A 12,585-nucleotide genomic window follows, 5' to 3' on the forward strand; every position below is an offset into this window, starting at 1 on the left:
AAATGTCCTGTAAAAGGAGTAATTGCAGAGAATATCTGCAATTACAATCTAGATTCTGATGTGAGAAATAGGTTTGCTGATTATAGGTTTTCAGGTAGATATTTAAGTAGTAATTAAATTAATCTTATATTTTCACCTGTTCTGAAATTTGAATAGAAATAATATGAGTCTAAAAATAGAGTTTTGAGAATTAATGGGTTAGCTACATATTCAGCTATATCTTCTGAACTTGTACTCTGTGACAAACACAGCTTCAACTTTACACCTCCCTCTGCTTTCTTACATTATTCTTGTTCTTCAAAAATATTGCATTTCCTTTGGAAGATATTTATTCTCCCAGGCACAGAGGCAGTATTAATATTGGTTTTACATTATGATTCTTTTTTTGCTTCATATTATTCTATACTCTTGGAAGAGCTGCCCATCTCCTACAGTTTTTTCTCAGTCCCTTCTAGCCTGTCATTATGATGTCTATTAAGATGGGATATTTGACTCATCCAGTACCTATTTTAATGTGTTTTTTTTTTTTTTTGTAAGTTTATTTATTTACTTGGAGAGAGAGAAAAAGCATGAATGTGAGCAGGGGAGGGGCAGAGAGAGGGAGAGAGAGAAATCTAAGCAGGCCCCACACTATCAGCATGGAGCTTGGTTGCCAGGCTTGAACTCACAAACTGTGAGATCATGACCTGAGCTGAAAACAAGAGTCAGAGGCTTAACTTACTGAGCCACCTAGTTAAATTATGTTTTTATTTTATTAATTTTTAATGTTTATTTTTGCGAATGAGTGTGTGCACATGTGTGAGTGGGCAAGGGGCAGAGAAAGAGGGAGACAGAGGATCCAAAGTGGGCTCTGGGTTGACAGCAGTGAGCCTGATGCGGGGCTCAAACTCACAAACCCTGAGATCATGACCTGAGCTGAAGTCAGACACCAACTGAGTCACCCATGTTCCCTTAAGTTTTGTTTTGTTTTTAAAACCTCTACTGTATCTGCAAGCCATCTCTCTTATTAGTAACTGGAATTAGCATACCTCTGATACAATAAAGTCAGAAACTCCACTCACTCTACAAATCTTAAACTCCTTTCCTGTCAAACCTATTCTACTGCTCTTTACATTTCTTTAACATTCTTTATTTTTCTACTTATCTGGCTTCTCATGCATTTATTTTCTATTCTATCTAAACTCCAGGGTCAGTCATTTTAACTTTCTTCAGTAGCTGGCTCAATTTCAAGTTTCTGGTTTCCCTAGACAGACTTTTGCTCAACATGCCACCAACCAAAGAACTGAATCGGCCTAAATTGTAGTATCTCCTCTTTCAGTTCTCTACTTGATGGGTGCTACCAGAGGGAGAAGGCGGGCCAGATAACCCAGTGGTAGAGTGTTTGCATGTATCTCATATAATTTTCATAATTTCCATGGAAGCTATTATTATCACCATTTTCTAGATTAAAAGGAGGAGGTGGAGAAAGAAGGGGGTGGTGAAGGAGGGTGAACAAGAGGGAAGTTGGGTTTCAACTCAGGCCTTCTGATACATTGTAGAATGATGACTAAAGTTCCAAATGTCACATCTGCACATCTGTCTTTCTTAGAGAAGTCTCTTACCATGATTGTCAGAAAAACTCCTGGGCTGCACATTGGACCAGCTTTTAGACAGTCTGCATAGCAGTGCCTGTGGCTAGAGTAATGCCAGCCTCTAACTGATTTGGTCTTGAGTTATTATCAATCTCAGTAGTATGGTTGTAGGACCATGCTACTTTTTTTAGGCCAATTAGGGCCTGCTTATGTGGCTTGCTAATGGGAATCCATCCCAACTAATCATCAGGACTGTTAAACTGTGCAAGAAGTATGAAATGGATGCAGGGGAAATAACTGATAAGTATTTGTTATGGTGGCTGGTACATAAAGAAATATTTTCCATTTCTAATAGTTTCTGGTTTGGTTACAGAAATGTAGAAAACTAAATCGTAAGAGAAGATAGTCAAATCAGTGGGTTTACTTTCTTCAGATGACTCATATTGGAGTAGGGAAGGTTTTATTACTTTAGTAATTCCAATTTGGTATTTTATGAACCAAATAATCTGGAGGATAAAGAATACAAAATAATCAAAATTGGAATTGAAAGTGTAACTTAGGTATTTGCCAAGTAGGATATGGTGGATGACAAGGAAATGAAGCTGAGGTATCTATTTGAGGTCAAGTTCATGGGGTGTGGAGGATGGGTACAGATTCAAAAAGGTGTAAGAAGTTATAATCAGAGGATAGAGATTCAAGTTGGATATATCTGATGTGAAATTTCAGGTAATTACAAGATCCTGTGATGGAGTACAGGTATGAAGAAGTCTGAACTAGGTAGGGTGTTGAACGAGCCGTCCATATGGACACTGACATTTATAGAGCAGTGATAGCAAAAGGAAGGGCAAGCTTAGTATGAGCCAGATGTCAAGTTCCTCATCGTTTATAGATGGCAACCTGGAGGTAAGTGATTAGCATAGATAAAGTGGCAATCTATCTAGATGGCCAGCCCCTGGGAGGAAGAGGAGTGTTGTTAATGAACTATAGCACACATTCCTGTGGAAGGTGCAGAAGAGATTCAGAAAGATGCAGACTCTACTCCCTTTCCCTGATCTGCTCAGGCAGGAGGAGAATGGCATTCATGATGGAGATGGCATAATTGAGGTAAAGGCAATATACATCATCTTCCTGGGAATCAGCAATTCCAGAATTTCTATTGAAAGGACTATGGGTTGGGGTTGGTGAGAAAGAACCTGGAAAAGTGATACTTAAGCTACTTGGTGGCAATAATTATGGATCTGAGGTGGAGAGGTATGGAGTCAAGAAATAGACTTCATTCAGAGGCACCTGTCTCAGTCAATTGAATATCTCAGTCAATTAAGTGTCCAACTCTTAATTTTGGCTCAGGTCATCATCTCATGGTTTATGGGATTGAGTCCTGCTTCGAACTCTGTGATGACAGCATGGAGCCTGCTTAGGATTCTCTCTCTCCTTCCCTCTGCCCTTCTTCTCTCTCTGAAAATAAAACACTTAAAAAGAAAAAGAAATAGATTTCATTCAGGCTCTTTGTGATGTGATTTGCAACTTTTAGTTGCTGTTTGTTAGTATTATCACTGTCTATTGGAGTCACTCTTTCTAGACTACTCATAAACTCAGCTAGTTGTTATTCTCCAAGCCCTGTTTATGGCTGCCCCTGCTTGTGATATGCAGTTTTCCAGAAATGTCTCCCCCAGTCCGTCTAATCATCTGTAATCAACTTCCCATAAGACCATGTCAACCCTCACCTCCTCTGGGATGCTTTCTTCATATTTCTCCCCAAATATATATTCTCCGTTGTATTTGGCATGACTGCTGAGTTGCTTTGTGCACGTGTTATTTTGTGTATTTATTGCAGGACTGCATATTTTAGTTAATTTCCTTTTACTACCTAGCATGGGTCTATTCCCCTCCTGTGTGTAAAATACCTTGTTGAATAGGGCAATCTAAAGGGACCCCCGTGTAGAAGGAGCCTTCCAGGTTCATGGAGTTTTAACCCATGTGTTGAGATATTCCTAATTCATTTCTCCATGCAGCAAGGTTAGCTTTGTTAACAAGAATTATTTTTTTTTAATTTTTAATGTTTATTTTTTGAGAGAAAGAGACAGAGAGACCTAGTACGAGCGGGGGAGGGGCAGAGAGAGAGAGAGGGAGACACAGAATCTGAAGCAGGGCTCAAACTCACAAACTGTGAGATCATGACCTGAGCCAAAGTTGGACACTTAACTGACTGAACCACCCAGTTCCCCCTAGATTTATTTTTTTAAATGTCACTGCTTTCTTTCAGTTTGTATCTTCAGCTGCCTGTTTTTTACCTGTCTGGTGAAAAAATCCACCTCCAGCCCAACTTTTGTGGAGAAGGGTTGGGGATTTCCTCTAGCTCTTTATTATCAAAGAAAACCACAGCTGTAGCTCTGGTATCAGCTTCCTATTTTCTTCCTGGAGCATAAGCCTTAGCATTTTTTTTTTTTTCCTTTCTTGGGCTCAAACACCATTGAAAACCCCCAGCAAGTAGAAAGCATAGTTAAGGGATGACTGGAATATCTGTACAAGGTTTATTTTTGCTACCATAGCAACTGCCAGCAGTTAGATTGTCTCTCACTTTTGGAGCTCCCAGCTCACATGAAAAAAATGTTTGGTGTAACTGGTGTAAGTTCTGATATTAACTCCTGCTGGAAGTTGTGGCTTTGTCCCTGGTTAAAGGAAAAGCTTTGGCTTTAGAAAACACACACACACACACACACACACACACACACACACACACACAGCAAAATAAACCAAAGCAAACAAAGTCCCAACTCTAAATCTTTGACTACTTCAATTCATCATGGGGTTCTCTAGAAGTATTCTCATGAATAGCTGACTACTTTCTATAGATGTCCACTTAGTCTTTATTTTCATTATTTGAAAATCACTTACTGACTCTTCTAGTACCAATGGAATAAAAAAGATGAAAAGGACAAAACTTTTTGCCTAAAATAAATCCATAATGTAGGATGGGAAATAGATGACCCATAATAAGTATTGTGAGAACTTTTGCACCTTGAGTACCTTGAGTGTCCTCAAAGTGCTTAGTGACACAGGACAGAGGACTAGGATGTTCACTGGGAGGAAGGCAGAGAGAGCAGGGGCTCTTCTCAGGGGAATTAATACTGGAACTCGCCTTTTTTTTTTTTTTTTGAGAGAACCAGTGTTTTGGACAACAGATATGCATATTCTCCTAAGGATTTCACAGGAGCTGTGCAAAATATGTGGATTGAGAATTTATATATGCTTTAGCAGTCATGTGAAGAACTTTGGGGGACTGAAAAATACCTGTGAATTATTCTTTAAAGAAAGAAACTTACATAATTAGAGATTCAAAATACAGACACAAAAATAGATCCATAAGACAGTCTAGGATTATATGCATAGAAAGTGAGTAGCTTCCACATGCTGTGCCTATGGTGATAGCACTCCCTTCTTCAATGATCTTATTTGAGAATATAAAGCAGGCAGAAATGAAAAAACAGCATTTTTGCCTATAAAATTAAAATGAAAGTAGTTAGGAGGTAAGTGCCGTGAAGTGAGCGCAATCACCAGGAGCTGAGGAGAGAAAGGAAGCCTGAGAAGGTTTTGGTGGCCCACGTTGGACTTGCTGCTTCTCTGTCTAGCTGGCCTTGTTGCTCCCTGCCTCTCCCTCCAGGCCTGTGGCAGCACCCAGGAGAGCGTGTGACAAGGTCCACTCCCATGATTGGTGTTGGTGTTTGATGGTTTTAACTTCATTCTTATCTCTTGCATTAAAATGTCTGATCTAAATCTTGGGTGTGTTTGGAATGTCTGAGATGGAAGAGGAGATTTTAGTGTTGGATCTGGCCAGTCCAGCCAGAACATGTGTTCCTGACGTTGCTGATGGAGTAGATGGCTTTTGTGAGGGCCACAGCCCACAACCCAAGAGGCATGTGTCCTGCTTGTCAGAAAGACCTGTGGAATTTTAGTCCCTTACTGTTTGATTATTGCTGTGGAAGTCGCAAAATACATAGTCATCATAATCATACACTGAAGGCTTAATATTCCCTTTGTATAATAGAGGGAAAAAATGGGGGTGCCTGGGTGGCTCAGTTGGCAAATGTCTGACTTGGGCTCAGGTCATGGTCTCGCAGTCTGTAGGTTCGAGCCCCATGTCGAGCTCTGTGCTAACAGCTCAGAGCCTGGAGCCTGCTTTGGATTCTGTGTCTCCCTCTCTCTGCCCCTCCCCCTCTTGCATTCTGTCTCTCTCTCTCTCAAAAATAAACATAAAAAAAATAGTGTTGAAAAGTCTTTTGAACTATTGTTAACATTTTAAGCATAACCACAGTAATAACTGAGAATTAAATGCTATAATCATTCTAGCCATTAAAGTTACTCAGACTTTTGTAATCTGGAAATCTAAAATTATAAAACATAAAAGGCAATGCAAAGTAACAAGGGAATTAGAAGTAGTGTTTAAATTATAAGAATAAAAATTCCTGTTTTTCTACTTGATACACTTTCTTGAGGTTAAAGAGAAAACATCATTAAGAAAATAATGTATGGCTTTGTTCAGTTTTAATGTATATAATATATATATACACATGCATTGATAATGCCATCAACTATTTAGGAAATCATTTTTAGATTTTTTCCTAAAAAGCAGCAGTGGTGTTTGAATACCTTGTTATGCTTTTGATATCTATTGAAAATAAGTCAGTTTTATTGATTTTTCTCTGTGCATGCGGTTTCTTCATGCTCTTACTAAAAAATGTTTTGAGTATAGAATGCTTATAAATAAGTCATTTCACAGACCAGCCCTTTAAAATGAAATTAGGGTGCAAAATTTAATTTGGAGCAAATTTGGACTTAAATTGTTAAGTTTAATGAACAGGGGTATAGGTTTTGGGTTCAAATATTGCCTCGTAAACACCTCGTTGACTCTCTAAATAGTTCTTATCCCTAAGTGCCTTACAGAGGAGCAGAGTGCCTGTTGTGGGGTGTTTTGAGATAGAATAAAAGAGTCCCTGAGAGGCACTTTACAAAGAGCCTGGTCTGCAGTGAGTGAGTGCTGAACCTTGGTTCCCTCGTGGGGCCATGATGATGCCAAAGGATTCATTTATCTAAAAGTTAAAATGTTAGCTAAGTACTGCTACAATTTGTTAGTAGCAGTTTGACCTTTTACAGAACTGTTCCAGCCTTATCCATTAGTATTTATGTACTTTTTGGGAGGACATACATCATTATTATGCTTTTTGTCTTAAGGATATGGGGCATCTAAAACATAAAAGCCTTTTAGATTAAAAAAAAAAAGTCTAAGAAATCAATCAGAAAAGATAAATGGCTGCTTTCTCTATATGGTATTCATTATGCTCTACATGTAAGGTGCTGAATCTTATTTTTGTGCTTTTGATTTTAAAGGAGTGAAAATTACTTTCACAATTAAAATGCAACATTGTGAAATTCAGAATATTATGGAGGGAAACAGATTGCTCACTGCTGGTAAAATTCTGGAGGGGCATGTGTGTATTTAAAATTCTCCCAAAAGGAAGGAAACGCCCAGGGGAAATATGCACATCACAGACAAGGTATTCTTAAAGGGTGTCTGTTCTGGAGTTTGACTAAGTGGAAGAGCAAATTATTGACTGAGAATTATATTTACTTCTTGCCCAGAGACCTCACAAGGCGACAGCATGTCTTCATGAAAACATAGCATCTCCACTGTGTCTGTTGCTTACTCTGCCTTCTGGATTTCTACTGAGCCCTGCAGAGACACTGGCAGTGCCGCCCAGGGCAAACATCATTTGGTTTCTAAATAAGGCACAAAGCTGAAAATACACAAAAGTAGAGTGACTGTAGTGCCTCAGCTCCTGTCTGTACTTTGCGGTGATAATACTTATGTCATTTTAGAGTTTACAACCCAACATCTTAGGAACCAAGAAAAATTATATTTAGCTTTAAAGTTAATGTTTAATTATTTTCCAAGAGTAAGACACACTAAAAAAGTTGATCTAGAAAGAGCCCTCATGAAACGTCTTAAAACTTTTCCATGTGGTTCACCCAGAGGCCTTTAAAAGAAAGTGCATTTGTGTTTGTATCTTTAAGTGTAATTGAATAATAAGTTATAGATTTAAATTTTAACTGATATACTTCAAAAAATTTTTTTAAATGTTTGTTTATTTTAGAGAGAGGGAGATAGAGCATGAGCCAAGGGAGGGGCAGAGAGAGAAGGAGACACAGAATCTAAAGCAGGCTTCAGGTTCTGCGCTGTCAGCACAGAACCTGATGCGGGGCTTGAACCCACAAACTGTGAGATCATGACCTGAGCCGAAGTTGAATGCTTAACTGACTGAGCCACACAGGTGCCTAAGACTTTCTTTCTTTTTTTTTTTTTTTCTTTCCTAAAGGGATTGCATAGAATTCATTTCACTCATTTCACTATCAAAATATTTATGGTAAAGGCCTGCTTATGTTCTCTTTTGGGACCTTAAAATGTTCAAGAATTAGTCATCCCTATGCTGCAGACACTGTGCCGAGAGCTTTCTTTATATTAGCATATTAAATTTTTACAGTAAGCCCCTGAGTAGGTATTATTGTTATTATCCCATTTTACAGATGATCACCCAAGATTGAGTGAGAATAAGTAACTTGCCCTAATCACACAACCAGTTAATGGCTAAGCCGGGAATCAGCCCAGACAGTCAGCTCTATCTCGCTAGGTTGTTTGGTGTTTAGCAAAATAGCACTTAGCTTGAATTGTAGGATAGTGCTTGTGATGCTGCAATTATTTATCTAAACTACAGAAAAATAAGAATAATTCCATTATATTTTTACCTTTTACAATATAGAAGGGCATGAGGCAAATGTTGCCATAGATGGAACCTTTCCACAGATGGGAACCTACCCATGTTTCCTTCTTGCACATCCCTACTCTCCTTACATTGTTGCATCTATACTAGTGGAGCTCTGTTGCCTTAGCTCTTCTTTCCTTCTAGACTGATTTATTGGAACAGTGGCTGGTGGAGGAATCCTAGTGCATCTGGTCTGGGCTGCTGCAGCTGAAGGGTCTTATTGCCAAAGGAGTTTGCAGGGACCCTCAGTGCTGACCAGACAGTTGCACCAGGGCCTGGGTGTCTCTGGTGGTCTAGGAGACATCCTGCAGTGGAAAGACTGGCAAGGTATCTTGCAAGGTAGAATCTGGGGGCTGGAGGAAGGGTGGGGTGAGAGCAGGGTTTTGTGAGGGTAGCCAGAAAAATAAGTAAATAAAAGAAAAATAACAGGGACACATGCTTTGGAACAGATTAAGGTAGGGTGATGTAATAACAATGGATTTTCTGCTTTAAACAAGATTCCTAGAAGTCTTTCTGAGAAGGTAACATTTAAACAGACCTGAGTGATGAGGAAAGCTCAAGGGGGAAAAGAATTCCAGGTCTGGGGAGGAGCAAAGGTAAAGCCCCAAAGGTTGGGAAGGCTTATGAATAATGGAAAGTCAAGAAAGTCAGTGTTGCTAGTGCACAGAGGGCTATGAAAGGGGTGTGAGAGCCAGATAGGGCCAGTCTGTTCATGTATTACTCAAGGATGAGGCTTTTGGGATTTATTCTTAGAACCATAGGATGCCTTTGGAGGATTTACAACAGAGAATGAGTTGATTGTGTTTATATTTAAAAATGATCACTCTTAAAGGGTTTAGAAGAGATTGGATTGCAGAGTAAGAGCACAGACATGGAGATTGTAATGGTGGTGTATGTGGCAGGGATGGCAGGTTGACCATAGAATGGTGGTAATAGAGATGGAGTTACAGATTCAGCATCTATTTTGGACTAAATGTGAGCAGTGAAGGAAAGAGTAGAATCAAAGTTAATTCTTAGATTTTTGGCTTTCCTGTGGCTTATTATTGAGATGGGAAGGCTAAGTTAGGAGAAGCGAAGATTTTGCTTTTGACATTGCCAACTTTGAGATGCCTAATTAAACAACCAAGACAGATGTAAGAAAATGGGCAGTAATACTGCAGGTAGGGTGACTATGTGACTGTGCAACCCGGAACACCTTTGAAAATGCAACAGGGGTGTGATTGGATTTAGTAACACCCAACTACTATACTAAAGTGGGGACAGCAGAGACAAATTGTGACTCTATTGGCAAACCAGAAGGTCTGATATGTAGGAATCTAGTTCCAGGGATAGATTTCAGGATTGGTGATATCAGATATCTAAAGTAATGCTAAGAAGTCAAGTGAGATAAGAACAGAGAGAAGGTCTGTTCTTCAAAATCCAGAACAACTAAAGGGGTTGGGTGATAATAAAAATATGACAGTATCAGTGAGGTTAGAGGGTGCCAGATAGATAGGAGTGGACTCATGAGCCATTAGGAGGTAAGGAATTAGACATAAAAGCTATAGACACCCTTATAAAGAGGTTTAATTGTGGAGAGAGATGTAGGTAAAAAATAGCTAGAGCTCTTTTGGAGACCATTGAGTTCCATCGAGATTAGAAAGAATTCCAGTGGAAGTCCTTGGTTTATTTGAGGCTATTGCTTGCATCAAAGTCAATACTGCACATGTGGAAGAAGAAATAGTGCTTCTGTGAGTGAAAATAATGGGACATGTAATTTTGGATCAAAGTTTCTATTGCTGTTAGTTGAATAATCTGTATTTGATTTTGAACATCCTAAAAGAAATTGAATTGTTTCAAAGATGACCTTTGAATTGTAAAAGGACTGACTGTAAAATCTAGCCTTTCAGATGCTCCTCTGTTCACGTCAGGGCTAGAGTGTCCTGGACTGGTAAAGTGGTAAAAAGCCATGTAACTCAAAGTATCAGCTTCTATTGTCTGTATTGGGGTTTTTATGATGGGAAATGGTATTTGCCTTGAACCAACTGGGAGAAGTCTTAGGGACTCTGCAGGAAATGTGCCTGTTTCCTATTCCTGTTTACAAAATTAAATACCTGACCTTTTCTCTGAATTTTATTTGTATTTACTCAGCTTTATTCAAATTGTCATCTTACAAATAATTTTTAAGATTTTTCTTAAATATTCTACAGATGTTTCTTGGCACTAGCATCTAACGATTAACTAAAATATCTAGTGAGATGTTGCTTAAGAATTTAAAAGAAATTGTATATGTTGAAAATTTGCAAGAATTTGTAATTTTATAAAAACAGATGAAAATATTGAATTCTCTAGTTTTTAAACTGCTAAATAAGGAGCTACTTTTTATAACTACTGTGTAAGACACATTCCCTTCAGAAAAAGGACCTGTGAAAATGTTACATGATCATTCCTGGAATGATTTTGAAAGACCAGTAAATTCCTCCTTTTACATATTTGCCAGAGGTAAGAAGTGCCTGGCACTTAACACACATGATAAACAGTAGAGTCAGTAATAGAACAGGACAGTTGGTTTACCATTCTCTAAGAGCTAATAGCCAAAGGGACGATACCATTTCATGAACATTTTCTGCAAAAGTTGTAAGTATATGTGACTTATCAACTTACAATAACTTACAATTTCTTAAGCTTTGCTTTTAAAAATCATCTAATGTTTTTCTTTGAACTATTATACTTTTAAACATTTTAATCTATTTGAGGACTCTTTAATTCAGAATTTTTATAGAAAAAGCTGAACAACTTACAGTTTTGTGAATTGGTGTTTTGGAGAGTAAGTTATATAATTTATTTCCCTTGACACATTAGATGTAGATGCAAGGATGTAATTTAAGTTTGTTGGAAAGGGAAAAAAATAAATATAATACGTAATCTCTTAAACTCTATGTGTATAATAATTACTGTTGTTTATTATATTTTGGTACATATTCAAGCTTTAAACCATGGTGATGTTTCTTTGAAATGATCACAAATATTTAAATATATAACATAATTTTTTATCTAGGGCTTTCACTAAAAGTTAAATTAGTAATACTAATCACTATCTCTTTTAATACAAAAAACCCTATAAAGCATACTTTGAACATTTTCTTCATTCGATGTCAGTAAATAAGTAAGCTGGATTCAGAGGTGTTATGTTACTTAACAAGAAATTCAAAGTATAATTAACATTTTGTTCTCCAGATTGGTGTTCTTTTTTCAATACCATACTGGCAGAAGCTCTCTCTGTATAGCACCTGTTTAGGTAGTGAGTAAAAATAGCGTTAGGTCAAATTTACCTACGTTAAAAAACCCACAAAAACAAAGAACCTATCCATAATACATTAATCTTAGAGCAGATCCTGAGTGTAATGTTAACTCTGTCTGCATGATCCATGAATAAGAAGGATACGAGTGGAAATTATGATTTTGCTGGTACTTGATTATATGATTTCACTTATTTAACTAACCAGATAACACAACCTGACTCATCACGTTGCTTATAATGTACTTCCTTTGTAAAAATGTGTGTGCTAAAGCTTCATTCTCTTTTTAGAGACCACACTAACCTCAAATAGATGCCCAGTATTATGTAATTTTAGATGAAATGTGGAAACAAGTCTTTTTGTGTATGCTAAAATGTTGGGGTGGAATATCTGTAGATAATCAGAATTGAAACTCTAATAGAAACTTTCATCGAAACCCTAAATGGTTCCCACTGGAGGTCTGGGGACTTAAAAGAAATAATAAGGTTAAAAAAAAAAAGGTGAACTAACACTGTCTTGTGTATATTTGAGGTGTACAATGTGTTGATTTGATACACCTATATACTGTGAAATGATAACCACTAGAACTTTAATCCCTCCATCATATCACATAATTACCACTATTTTTTAATGGTGAGTACACTTAAGATCTCTCTTAGCACCTTTCAAGTATGTAATAAAGTATTATTAACTATAATCACCTCTGCTGTACATTATTCCGGAACTGTACAAGATTCCCAGAACTCATCTTAAATTGTTTAGCATCTCCCTATTCCCCCCACTCGTTAGCCCCAGAAACCACCATTCTAGTCTGTGTTGCTCTGAGTTCTGCTCTTTTAGATGACACATATACGTGATACCATACAGTATTTGCCTTTCTCTGTCTGACTTATTTCACTTAGCAGAATACCCTGAAGGTTC

Source organism: Suricata suricatta, chromosome 3 (genome assembly GCF_006229205.1).
Source record: "Suricata suricatta isolate VVHF042 chromosome 3, meerkat_22Aug2017_6uvM2_HiC, whole genome shotgun sequence".
NCBI lineage: Eukaryota > Metazoa > Chordata > Mammalia > Carnivora > Herpestidae > Suricata > Suricata suricatta.